The sequence below is a fragment of the Poecilia formosa genome, unplaced genomic scaffold, assembly GCF_000485575.1.
Source record: "Poecilia formosa unplaced genomic scaffold, Poecilia_formosa-5.1.2 Scaffold124, whole genome shotgun sequence".
Classification (NCBI taxonomy): Eukaryota; Metazoa; Chordata; class Actinopteri; order Cyprinodontiformes; family Poeciliidae; genus Poecilia; species Poecilia formosa.
In genome coordinates, this window is record NW_006800063.1 from 770,315 (window position 1) to 781,494 (window position 11,180).

Consider the following 11,180-nt stretch of genomic DNA (forward strand, 5'->3'; position numbering starts at 1 on the left):
CTCAACCCTCTCGCTCCTTCGGAACCACTGAACCCTTAGGGCAACAATGAAAAACATACGCTCATCACTTAAACTGTCCCCTATATATACGTGTTACGTTCCAGAACAGCTGTTAGAGTCCCGACTCGCCAGGTGAAACTAAGTGTTTTTCTTCCTTGTTAAAAGTTTTCTCGCAGACGTACAACGCTCACAAATCGTTGTTCCTCCGATCAATGTGTTTTAATGGGATGTTGGTCTTTGTCTGAGAAGTGAAAAGTGTTAGCGTTTGGGACGTAGCCCGACTCCTCAGGAACACAAGTCACCATGGTAATCATTAAAGTTCAAGATGAACGGTGTCTTGTAAAAGTATTCATGCGCTCAGGACCCTTTCCCATTTTGTCATGTTACAGCCACACAGCTCAATGTATTTCACTGGGATTTTCAATGGGACCAATGACAATGAAAATAAAAACTTTGTTTTCAAAAACCTTTGCAAGTGAAAGCAGACGAGCAAAGAGAGAGTTTGTAGTCACCCTCCCAGACGTAGCACTTTATAGAGCCATCGTTCACTGCAATTACAGCTGCAGATGTGTTGGAGTATGTCTCAATCAGTCTTTTCTTTCTTTTTTTTTTTTACATTTGAACACTAAAACTGTTTGCCTTCTCAAAACAGCTCAACCTCAATCAAATTGTACAGGGTGTCTATGAACATTAGCTTTCAAGTGTCTGATTTAGATTTAGGTCTGGACTTTGACTAGATCATCCTAACATGTTAGTGTGCTTTGACCTGAACCATTCCACTGTAGCTTTGGCAGTGTGCTTTGGGTTGTTAACCTGCGAACATGTGAGCTTCCACCCCTGTCTCAAGTCTCATAAAAGTGTAGTCTGTTTGTAGCCCTCAATAGTTGTTCTGGGGCCTCAGGCTAAAAGACAAGAGTTGTAGAAATTTGGCCTGCCAGTACAGTCAGTAGCTGATCCAGATGAATCCGTTTTTTCTTACAAACTTTGAATCTAATGTTTTCACTGACGTATTTAAATATTGGAAAATGTTAGGCACAGCGCAAAGTCAACGGTTTTTGCTTTTGTCTTAATCTCATGGTCAACAGAACCAAAACCATCCAGTCGATTTTCCTCATAAGTAGACTTATCTCTAATCTCTGATGTTTACACAGTGGCATTTATAAAACATTTAATTTTGTTATTCAATAATTATGGAACTTCTGAATGCAATTTGTGGCATTGGATTGCATTTAGGGGTATCAAAGGAAAAGGTGCTAAAATGATATGGACACTACATTTTTTAGATTTTATATACATACATACAATCAATTATGTGCAACTTTGTGTGTTTCTATCGCACAAAATCCCGACAAATGTATTGAGACTTTTTGGTTGCAACATGACAAAATACAAATGATTTCAAAAGGTACGAATCTGTTTGCAAAGCAGTGTAGTTTCATGGACATGAAAGGTATGAAATTTTTGTGCTCAGGTGGTTTAAGCATCTTAATCTTCCCCCATGGCTACATTTAGATGGGTGGGCCGTGTTTTTTTTAGTGCTTCTAATGAGATTCAAGGACAAATAATTTGAGATGTTTAAACCATCTCCACTATTTGCAGTGGTTTTCTTTTATATAATACAGAAGTGATTTGGTATTCTCTGATTTAGTTGCGCCTGAGACAAGATAATAGCGGCTGTTTGTTTTTTTTGTTTGTTTTTTTTAAATTTGGGGTTATTTTGTCCGCTTGCATACTTGAATAATGTTTTGAACTCCATTTGGTTGTGTAAAACTGTTGAAGCTCTCAAGGCGCACAACCTGTATTCAGTATTTGATCTTGTTCTTTGCTAAAAATGTTCTTAATGAATTCCAGACTTGGAGCTAAGATTTCTTTTGTATTGAGAGCACAGTGGCAACCAACAAAAAATGTTTTTTTTTTCTTCTTCTTTTCGTTAATGTGTTGATGCATGCAAGCACGGAAGTGCACAAATACAATCTCTCCCTTCTGCCTCTCTCACACACATGCTCTCCTAAACACTCGAGACCATACAAGGACTGGACAGTGCAAGGACATCAACACACTTCAGCTACAATCAGAACAACCTTGAGAAGCACAGGTCCTTTCTCCTCATCCAGGCTTAAAAATAATTTGAATACCTATATAACTCAATGAAATTCAACTGCTTTGAATGACAAAATTCATAAATACCCAAACAATTTGTATTGCCGCCTTTAAAATCTTGTCTGCAAAGACAAACACTGAAAGAACTTTTTTTTTTTTTGGAGGTTCTTTTAGCTTTGACTTACTTTGAAGCACCAAGCGAAGCTGCCGATTGTGGAAGCACACAAAGAGCTTCACTGCTTTAAGGGAAAAACACACTGGCTATTCAAGCAGAGGAAAAAACTTGATAACAAGTTAGATAAACTCTGCAGATATTGATCAAATCCTTTGAAAAATAAAATAAAAATGTCCCCTCTTTGCTGATTATTACAAGTTCTCTTAGAACAGTTTAATGCCCTCTTTTCTTTGTTTAATCTCTTGATTTTATCACTGTCCTTGCAAATTAATTCCATATGAACTAAAATCTGTTTGTGTTCTGCATAAGCACACTTTTGTTGCATCACTGTTGGCTGAAAAATGGAAAACTAGTAAATTCCACGTATTTTATTGGTTTTTATGAGACAGATCAACTCAAAATGGAACATTACTTTGAAGAGGTGTGATATTTACAATAAAAAGAAATGTGGCTTGCACATCCATTTTAATACCGGTAAATCAAATCTAGCACAGCCAATCCCCTTAATTTACATAGTTAGTAAATAGACTCCAAATGTGTGTAATTTAATCTCTGTATAAAACCAAATGTTCTGTGAAGGCCTGGAGGTTTGTTGCAAAACATTAGTGAGGAAACAGCAGTTTGGAGACCCAAACACACAGCAGACAGTGTAAAATTGTGGAGATATATAAAGCAGGGTAGAGTAACAAGGGTTGGAGGGTGAGGGGAGTCAGAGAAAGAGTTTTAGCATCCTTGCAATGCTTTCAACATTTTGCATCTCAAGCCTTCATCTGGAAATGAAAAGATTATTGCACAAATACAAAGTGCGAGAATCATGGCTGTCCACATAAACTCATAGGCCAGGTTGAAAAACCCAACAAAAAAACAACAAAAAAACAACAAAAAAAAACAGCACTAATCGGGAAACTACCAGGCGACCCTTAGTGACTCTGGAGTACTTGTGGAGATTCTTATGTCAGTGTATCTGTTGACAGGATTACATTCTCTATTTTTTTAAAAAGAATATAATAATAAGTCCCATTTACAGTTTGCCACAACCATGTGGTGAAAGCAAGGTAAGTTTATTTGCATGGCACATTTCAGCAACAAGGCAATTCAATGTGCTTTAGATGTAAATACAACAGTTACGCTACAAATATTAAAATTTTCAAATGCTATCAATATCATTAGAAAACTTCATCACAAAATTAATTTATTTTCCCATTGCTCTTACTTAAAAAAAATTCAAAATATAAATATTGCATAAATATGATACACTTTAACAAAACTTTTCATGTGACCCAAAACTTAAATAATTAGTTTTCTTTTCTGTGTTTTTGTCAATAAATGCCGAAATGGGACGATTTTAGGGGGCGGAGGTACCCTCCATGTTTTATGACGTACTGGCCCCCAACCAGCCAAAAAAAAGAAGCTAGTGTCCGGTTGTTTATTACTGGAAATGAAAGGAGGAGTCTTTTTTGTATATGAAGAAATGCTGGAAGGCTTTATGGGAGTAAATGATATACAAACAGCATGAAGCTGAACTGACAGCCAGATGTCCACAATCTAATGAAAACGCTTCAGATTTGGATTCTGTTGATCAGGAGCGTCATGGCCGACATGAAGACGCGGATAACGACCGAGTTGGGAACGAGAATGGTGAGAACCGTTTACCTTTTAAATGTACAATTTGAGGATGTAGTGCATCATTAGGTACATCTATTCTGGTAATTGTGTGCAGCACATACCTATATGCTTGAGATACGTTCCTCTTGTTTCGTCTTGTTGACTGGTGAGTACGTCCTCCTCTCTCTTTAACTTTTTCTAATTTTTCTGACTAAGTTTTGTATATTTAGGGAAGCTTAAAAATAAAATTTTAGTCGTATTTTCTTGCCGGTTCGAACAAATAATACACTAAACCATGTTGCGCCATCTGTTCTTCTTCTACAACTAAATGTTAATGGCGGTTGGCAAACAACAATACGGTGCATTACCGCCACCTATCAGTAAGGCGAGTACATGAAGCTAACAGGCTAAACCTCCTAAGATTTGATATAACGACAGCATAGCTTTAATATATTTTGCTGCTAAATCACTTTGTGTGTGTGTGTGTTTTTTTTTTTAACAAAATAATGTTAAAGTGTATTCTCCTAGCTATAGGGAGCCTTTAGGAATGAGGTGATTTACTCAATTTTCCTGGCTTTCGTTTGATTGGCGTCTTAACTGAAGAAGACACTTGCAGGAATCACTTCAGCTACACATAAATGCATCAATAAGAAGCTGCAGACCTAGAAAATATTTTTAAAGAACAGCTAGATTTGTAGAGAAGAATTAGTATTATTTTTCACATTTAGGTGGCAGAATGCTTGATTAAAAACTAATGGGCAGCATGTTATGCCCACAATGAAGGAGGCAATTTTGGCATTGTCAAAGACTGCAAAGAGCAACGGTTTGACTTTCAGAAATAAAGCAACATTAAACATACAAAACTCTTATGAAACAGTTTAAGCTGGAACATGTTTTTATCTGCACCGCTGTGCTTAGATCATGAATTCATTCAACTTAACATGTTTGATGACACATCTAGAAAAGAAAAGAAAGAAAATACAGTCAGTTCCGGATTTCTTTAGGCCACTTCACCCCTCATTTATTTTCTAATTAAGTGTCTCTGTAATAATAAACCAATTTCGGTCAGTTATCCTGTACTTGAGGGTAAATAGTAAATGATATCCAATCATATATAATTTGGCTTCATTCACCTTCTATCGCAGGCTCACGGTTACATTAACAGAGCTTGATGTTTGCCAATACTTCCTTTGTTGCATTTTTTTTCCCCCAATCAAGCTGTAACTCATTACATTAAAAAAAAATAATAAAGAACCACCGTAATCCTTAACGCTACACAAGTGCTGGTTCAAATTTATACTTGCACATGAAAAAATGAAATGCTAAAAGTTGTACAAACACTGTTTCAGATTGGTGCCAAAACTGTTGGCAAAAGCAATCAGCGTCCAATCAGCAGAAAATTGCTGTTTTAAAATCTGTTCTATACCTATGCAGAGGTTGAAGTAGAGGTATAGTTTACTTACATTATTTCATTTCACATAGAAAGTAGATATTATATTAATGTAATGTCCTGGCTACCAAAAACTGTTTACATGCCGTAGGACAGGAGTTAAAATGTTTCTTTTAAAAATAGGGTTCATTGTTCCAAATCATTATTAAGCAATAACTTATACTGTGCTCTTTGGAATAGATATTACAATCAGTGCCTCAAAAGAGTCTTTTGGGAGAACAAGTACAAAAACAGCTTGAAACGATCAGTTTTAATCTAATAATTACTATAAGCTGTATGTAAAACATAAGAATCTCACAGGGGCTTGTCAGAATCATAAAAACCAAGGCTATGCCCTCAAGAAAGACTCAGCAGTCTTTCTTGAGGTGTAAGAAAGTCTGTTCCAAGGTTTTTGTCATCAAAAACCTTGGTTTGTTCTTACATGTGTTTTACACAAACATACTCTACATATTTAAGCATTAACATGCTACCTATGGATGTGCGTACACGTGGGGTGTGTGCGTATGCGAGAGGCAACGTGTTGCTACCAGATGAAAGGTGCGAGTGTTGAGCCTCGCTGTCAGTCCTTGCCATGTTTTACAGCCTGTCCGCTCTGCACAGTGATTAGAGCTGTCGACTGTGATGTGATGACATGGGCTGAAACCACAGCAGGGGAATGAGAGCAGTGAGTGGGAGAGAAAGACAGACAGACAGACAGACAGAGGGAGAGAGACAGTCAGGGTGTCAGGTGGAGATCAGAGGAAAAGTTTGGCGGAAAGAGGGTTTTTCGGCAGGGAGCTGACCTTGACTGCAGCTTCAGTAGCAGCTCGGAGAAAACTGTGAATAGAAGTTGGACCTATTGTTGCAGATCAGTCACTGTGAAGCTCTTCGCCAACCCACTCTATTTCCTGGAGTCTGCATGCAGAACAGCCTGCATAGTTGGGGGGGGAAAATTAAACACGATGCTCCGCTAAGGATGACGCTGCACAATCAGATTTCTTTGCACAAGAAGGGAAAATTAACCCTCTGAAGTTGAAAACTTTTTCTGACGGTAAAAAAAAATTGGTGTCATTCTGTCCCATCTTTATTAACAAGAACTAGTTAAAAGTTTAGGTCAGCAAGGTAAAAAACATTTTTTGATCTTCATAGTTTACTACTAACATGAATTAGTTTGCACTCATTTATCTTATTTTATCTGAAATATTTAAAATATTACTATTTGTTTTATTTTGTCCAAATTTCTTTGCTTCCCGAACCGAAACGTCTGTTCTCATGAACAAATTTTAAGAATTTTGTCATCAAAAAACCAAGTTGCACTAAAACACAAATAACACCCCCAATCCCCCAAGATCATAGTTTCTTTTTGGGTTACTATGGTCAGACCATGAGTTGGAGAGGCAAGGGAGGTGGATCGAAAAAGCACGTTCAGGTTGTATCAGTGCAGGTTTTCTACATTTTGAACTACAGATGATTAAATGCAATCAAGACTCATGATGAAACCATAAAGCGCTTAGAAGAGGCTCCAAAACAGATGCCAAATTTGGAGGGTAGCGGTTAGCTATTCATGGTATTTCATCAGTGCTTCCGAACTGTTCATACTCTCTCTGTCACTCTGTCATTTTGATCACCTGAGTAGCCCAAAATATTGAATCACAAATTATTTAATTGTGCTTAAGGCATTCCTCAATGCTTTTCAAACTTCAGGTTGTCGACCGCCCCCACAGAGTCACCTTTAGAGAACTCCATCCATACAACAGGGCAATTATTAAAGGCCTACTTCCGTACACTTAGAAATTAATGTCTCAAAAAGTGTGTCTTGCTCGAAGACCTAATTTTCCTGTCCAATCACAACTGTGGCTTATCTCACCTGACAAAATCACATCCTGGCTCCGGTGAGACATATTGCGGCATTTTAATATTGCTTGTGGCACGCGATCGAAATACAACCTGAGTGAAAAGCTGTATCACACTTCTTTACACATATGTACTTCACTGGCATTTTGCTTCCTTGCTCTTTTACCTTTTAACGTTGTCTCATTCCCACATGTTCTTCATCAGACCCAGCAAGAGGGAAGAAGAAAATCCACAAGGGGAACAGGTCCTTTTTCAGTTTAATGTCTGCTCCTTCCCTAATAGAGGATAAATAAACACCACTCTGTTGTCGAGTGTGGGATTCTCACACACACACTCATTCAGAGACCCACACAAGCTGCCTACTTGTTGCGTGTCCAGTCGAAGCTAAAACGGCAGAAAATAGCTCACTGCCCTGTCCTCCCTATGTGGTAAAGCTGCTATTACTGGAGCCTAATAAGGCCCAGATGCCTAATATTAGACGTAATCTGTCAGAGCAGTGTTGTTTATGTAATTTAATTTTTGCAGCCAGTTGTTTCCAATTAGGTTGTTTAACATTTTTAATTGAATTAAATGGGAGATATCTACATTAGGAGAATTGGCAAAAAGTCAGTGCCAGAGCTGGGGCAGACATGTGGAAACAATGTTGTTTTCAGACTATGTGTGTATGCCTGCATGTGTGTGTATGTGTGTGTGTGAGCGTGCTTGTGTGTGTCTGTGTCATGATACGCACCTATCATTACAGCTTTTCCATTATTGTCAAGCCTCTCTGATGTGAGGGGTGCAGCGTGTATGGTAATTATGACGTTATGAGGTGGCAATTACTCGGAAATGTGTTTGACTGTCATACGCCCACTACAATGACATGTCAGTCGGCCTAGATTGGCAAAAAGTGTTGAAATGGAGAGAATGAAAGAAATAACATTGAGTGACTGCACTGCTAAGGAGCCGACAGGGAACAAATCGTGGCCAAGAAATTAAAAGTCTAGCTTTTTTGTAAAGGGTTCAGTTTAACAGGCTTTTGCCATTTGACAAAGAGTGCCTCACTAAGTATCCATTCCCCTTTGACCTTTTAACTTACGCTGCATTACGACTACAAAATTCAGTGTGTTTTTCTATGCATTTCATACAGTAAACCAACACAAAACCAGTAGTTTTTATGAATGGAAATGTATAAAGTGCGGCGTTGCGTTTGCATTTAGCACACCAGTGTCAGTTTTCTCACTTTCTATAATTACCTTTCACTGTAATTATAGCCACAAGTCCTTTTGGGTCTGTCCTTTCTAGCTCTGCAAACATTGGGAGTGAATTTGTTTTCTGAAATTTGTCGAAGAATGTTTTCCAAATACGTTTTCAAGTCAGAGCCCAGATTTTCAGGCATATTACAGGTTCTGATTTTGACCGGATCTTTTTAACACATTTCGTTTTAGGACCGTTGCACTGTTGGAAAGTGAACCTTCACCTCTTTTGCAGCCTCTTAAGAACAATTCACATTGGTGGCGTCAGACATACTCCCATTAAATTCTAACACACTAAAATCTATTGTGAACTACCAAGCCAACCGTTATCTTTTACATCTCTACTGAGGAGTGTCAATGTTTCTGACAGAACTACACAAGGCTGGAGTTCAATGTCACGCCCCGTCTAGCACTTAAACGAGATGCATCCAATGTGGACTGGAGGTACCAGTTGACACATAACTGACCAGCTGCACTTTGATGCTCCAGATTAGCATTCCCCTTTGCAGGTTTTCCTCCAGGATGGCCCAGTATTTACCTCCTTCCATTATTTCATCAACTCTGAACAGTTTTCCTGCTCAAAAGCAACATCCACGTAGCATGATGCTGCCACTGACAGGACTTGCTGTGGGGATAGTATTGCTTATGGTGATGACCCTTGATGTCTCGTAGCAAGCTCCAGATGTATGAATATCTTTATGGATTTTTTTTTTTTTAATAGCTGCTGCTCCTCCAGAGTTTCTTTTTACACAGACATGTCTTGGTGAGTGTGTAGTTGTGCCATATTCCTTCAGTTTCTGGATGATTGGCTGACACGTCTCTTGTCTTCGTTTGTCTTAATAATGCTGTTTGTTCATAAATGTTTTCTAACATCGCTGATGCCTTTAAGGAACGGCAATCTTTGTACTGGGTTTCAATTGCGGTGAAGTTTGCACTTGCAAAAAAGAAAATGCTACAGTTCAAGTTCAGACTTCTTTATGCATCATTTAATTCAAACAATATATTTATAGGAACATTAAATGTATATATATATATATATTTTAAGTTTTATATTGGGACTCCGATTCGATCTCAAATTGCAGTTTGTTTTTGTTTTCAATAATAGTTTCAACCACAAGGGGCAGGTGTAAGCAGGTCTGAATATCTCCACCACAAAGCTGAGGCTGAGAGTCCGACACTTATCCAGTGAAAGTTTCAAAATGATGTGGTTTCTTAGTGGAAGGATCTGCAAGGGGGGCTATGAGTTATTTGGGGTTGAGGAAAATGCATCTCAAATATTCTACCGAACGAAAACCTGAGTTGGCGTTTGAGAGAATTCCATGGAAAAAAAAAAGAAAAAGGAAAAGCACAAGAAAAACAAGGATTCCTTAAACAGTCAGATCAGTTTTGCGTGACTGGCATTTCATAAACACACTCCTCCACACATACACCAAACACAGGCATCACCCGACTATGAATTGTGCTCTGATGTGTTTTCTCTCATTGGTAACTGTAGTATGGATGATTTAATGCTTAACTGCAATCAGTGTTAAAGCGTTCCACAAGGCTCCCTCAGACATAGCTGCTGTGTGTATGCGTGTGTGTGTGTGTGTGTGTGTGTGTGTGCCTCTCCCAGCCATAACAGACTCCCGGGCTGTTTAGAGAGGCTGCCTACAATGCGGAGGACAGATGTGGAAAACCCCTGGCTCTCTAGACAAGGGCCTCCTTCATCCCTCCTTCTCCTGTCCTTCACTGAGACGGGGGTTGGGGCGTGGGGACGGAGGGATGGAGTTACTGAACTAACTTCCTGGATTACATCAAACACCCCTCTAAAACCAGAGCACTAAAAACCTCCCACCTCCTCTCTCAATCACCTTTTTTTTTTTTTTGCTTTTCTTTCTCTTCATGTTTTTAACTGCAGGGAGTCTCCACCTTTCCATTAAAACACACACGCACGCACGCACACACACACACACACACACACAAACAAACAAACATCATGCTCCATATTGTCTGAAAACTACCTTTATTTTATTTCAAAATCAGACTTTGGATTAATGGCATTATAAAGAATGACATAAACAATCTTTAAAATCCTTAAATAATTCACTTTGTCCCATTTTGTTGCGTTACTATCTTTAACATATTTAAATACACTTCGGTATATGTTTTAGATGTGTCTCTGTTCCAATACATCTGAATCAAATGGCTGAATTACCCCCTCAGTACACAGTTAAGTTCCCCAGAGTCCTGCTAATGACCTGATTACTTGACTCCAGTGTGTTGAAGCACAGACGCATTTAAAAGTTGCAGAACAACCGGACCTTAAGACCTGGATTTGAAGACCCATGTGATAGAACAACATAAGGAAAAATGCTAACTGGTTATAAGTTTCTAGAGCCTAAAATCTACTTTAGTTACACATCTGTGTGTGTCTGTGTGTATATTGTCCCTTTAACTTAAACAAAGAGTCAGAAGGGAGAAAAATAAAGAGACGCTCAGGAAAATAAATAAATAAATCTGTAAATAAATGGCAAATGGATAAACGAAAAAAAAAAAATCTGAGGAAATATTAGGGGACAAAATGAATCAGTGTTCAGTTAAAAAGTATCAGTAAAATAATAATACAGAAAATGAAAAAAATTACAAATAACTAAATGAAGTGTGACAGTAACCGCATTGTACTAAATAAAAGTAGAATATAAAAAATGAGGAAAAATAAAACGGGAATCTAGTAAAAAAATTAAGATTGTTAAAAACCAATTCAAAGTGATGTAGAAAATAAAATAAAAAAATTACTTTA

At 38.0% G+C, this 11,180-nt stretch overlaps 1 long non-coding RNA gene across 1 annotated transcript in view; it reads right to left on the bottom strand.

Moving 5' to 3' along the window:
• LOC103144327 (uncharacterized) overlaps positions 1 to 4,252 on the bottom strand; it is a 30,830-nt gene extending 26,578 nt beyond the window's left edge. Inside the window, exon 1 of the long non-coding RNA XR_001663238.1 lies at positions 4,003 to 4,252. This is a non-coding gene — a long non-coding RNA (uncharacterized LOC103144327). The remainder of the gene's footprint in view (positions 1 to 4,002) is intronic.
• Between the last annotated feature and the right edge of the window lie 6,928 nt (positions 4,253 to 11,180).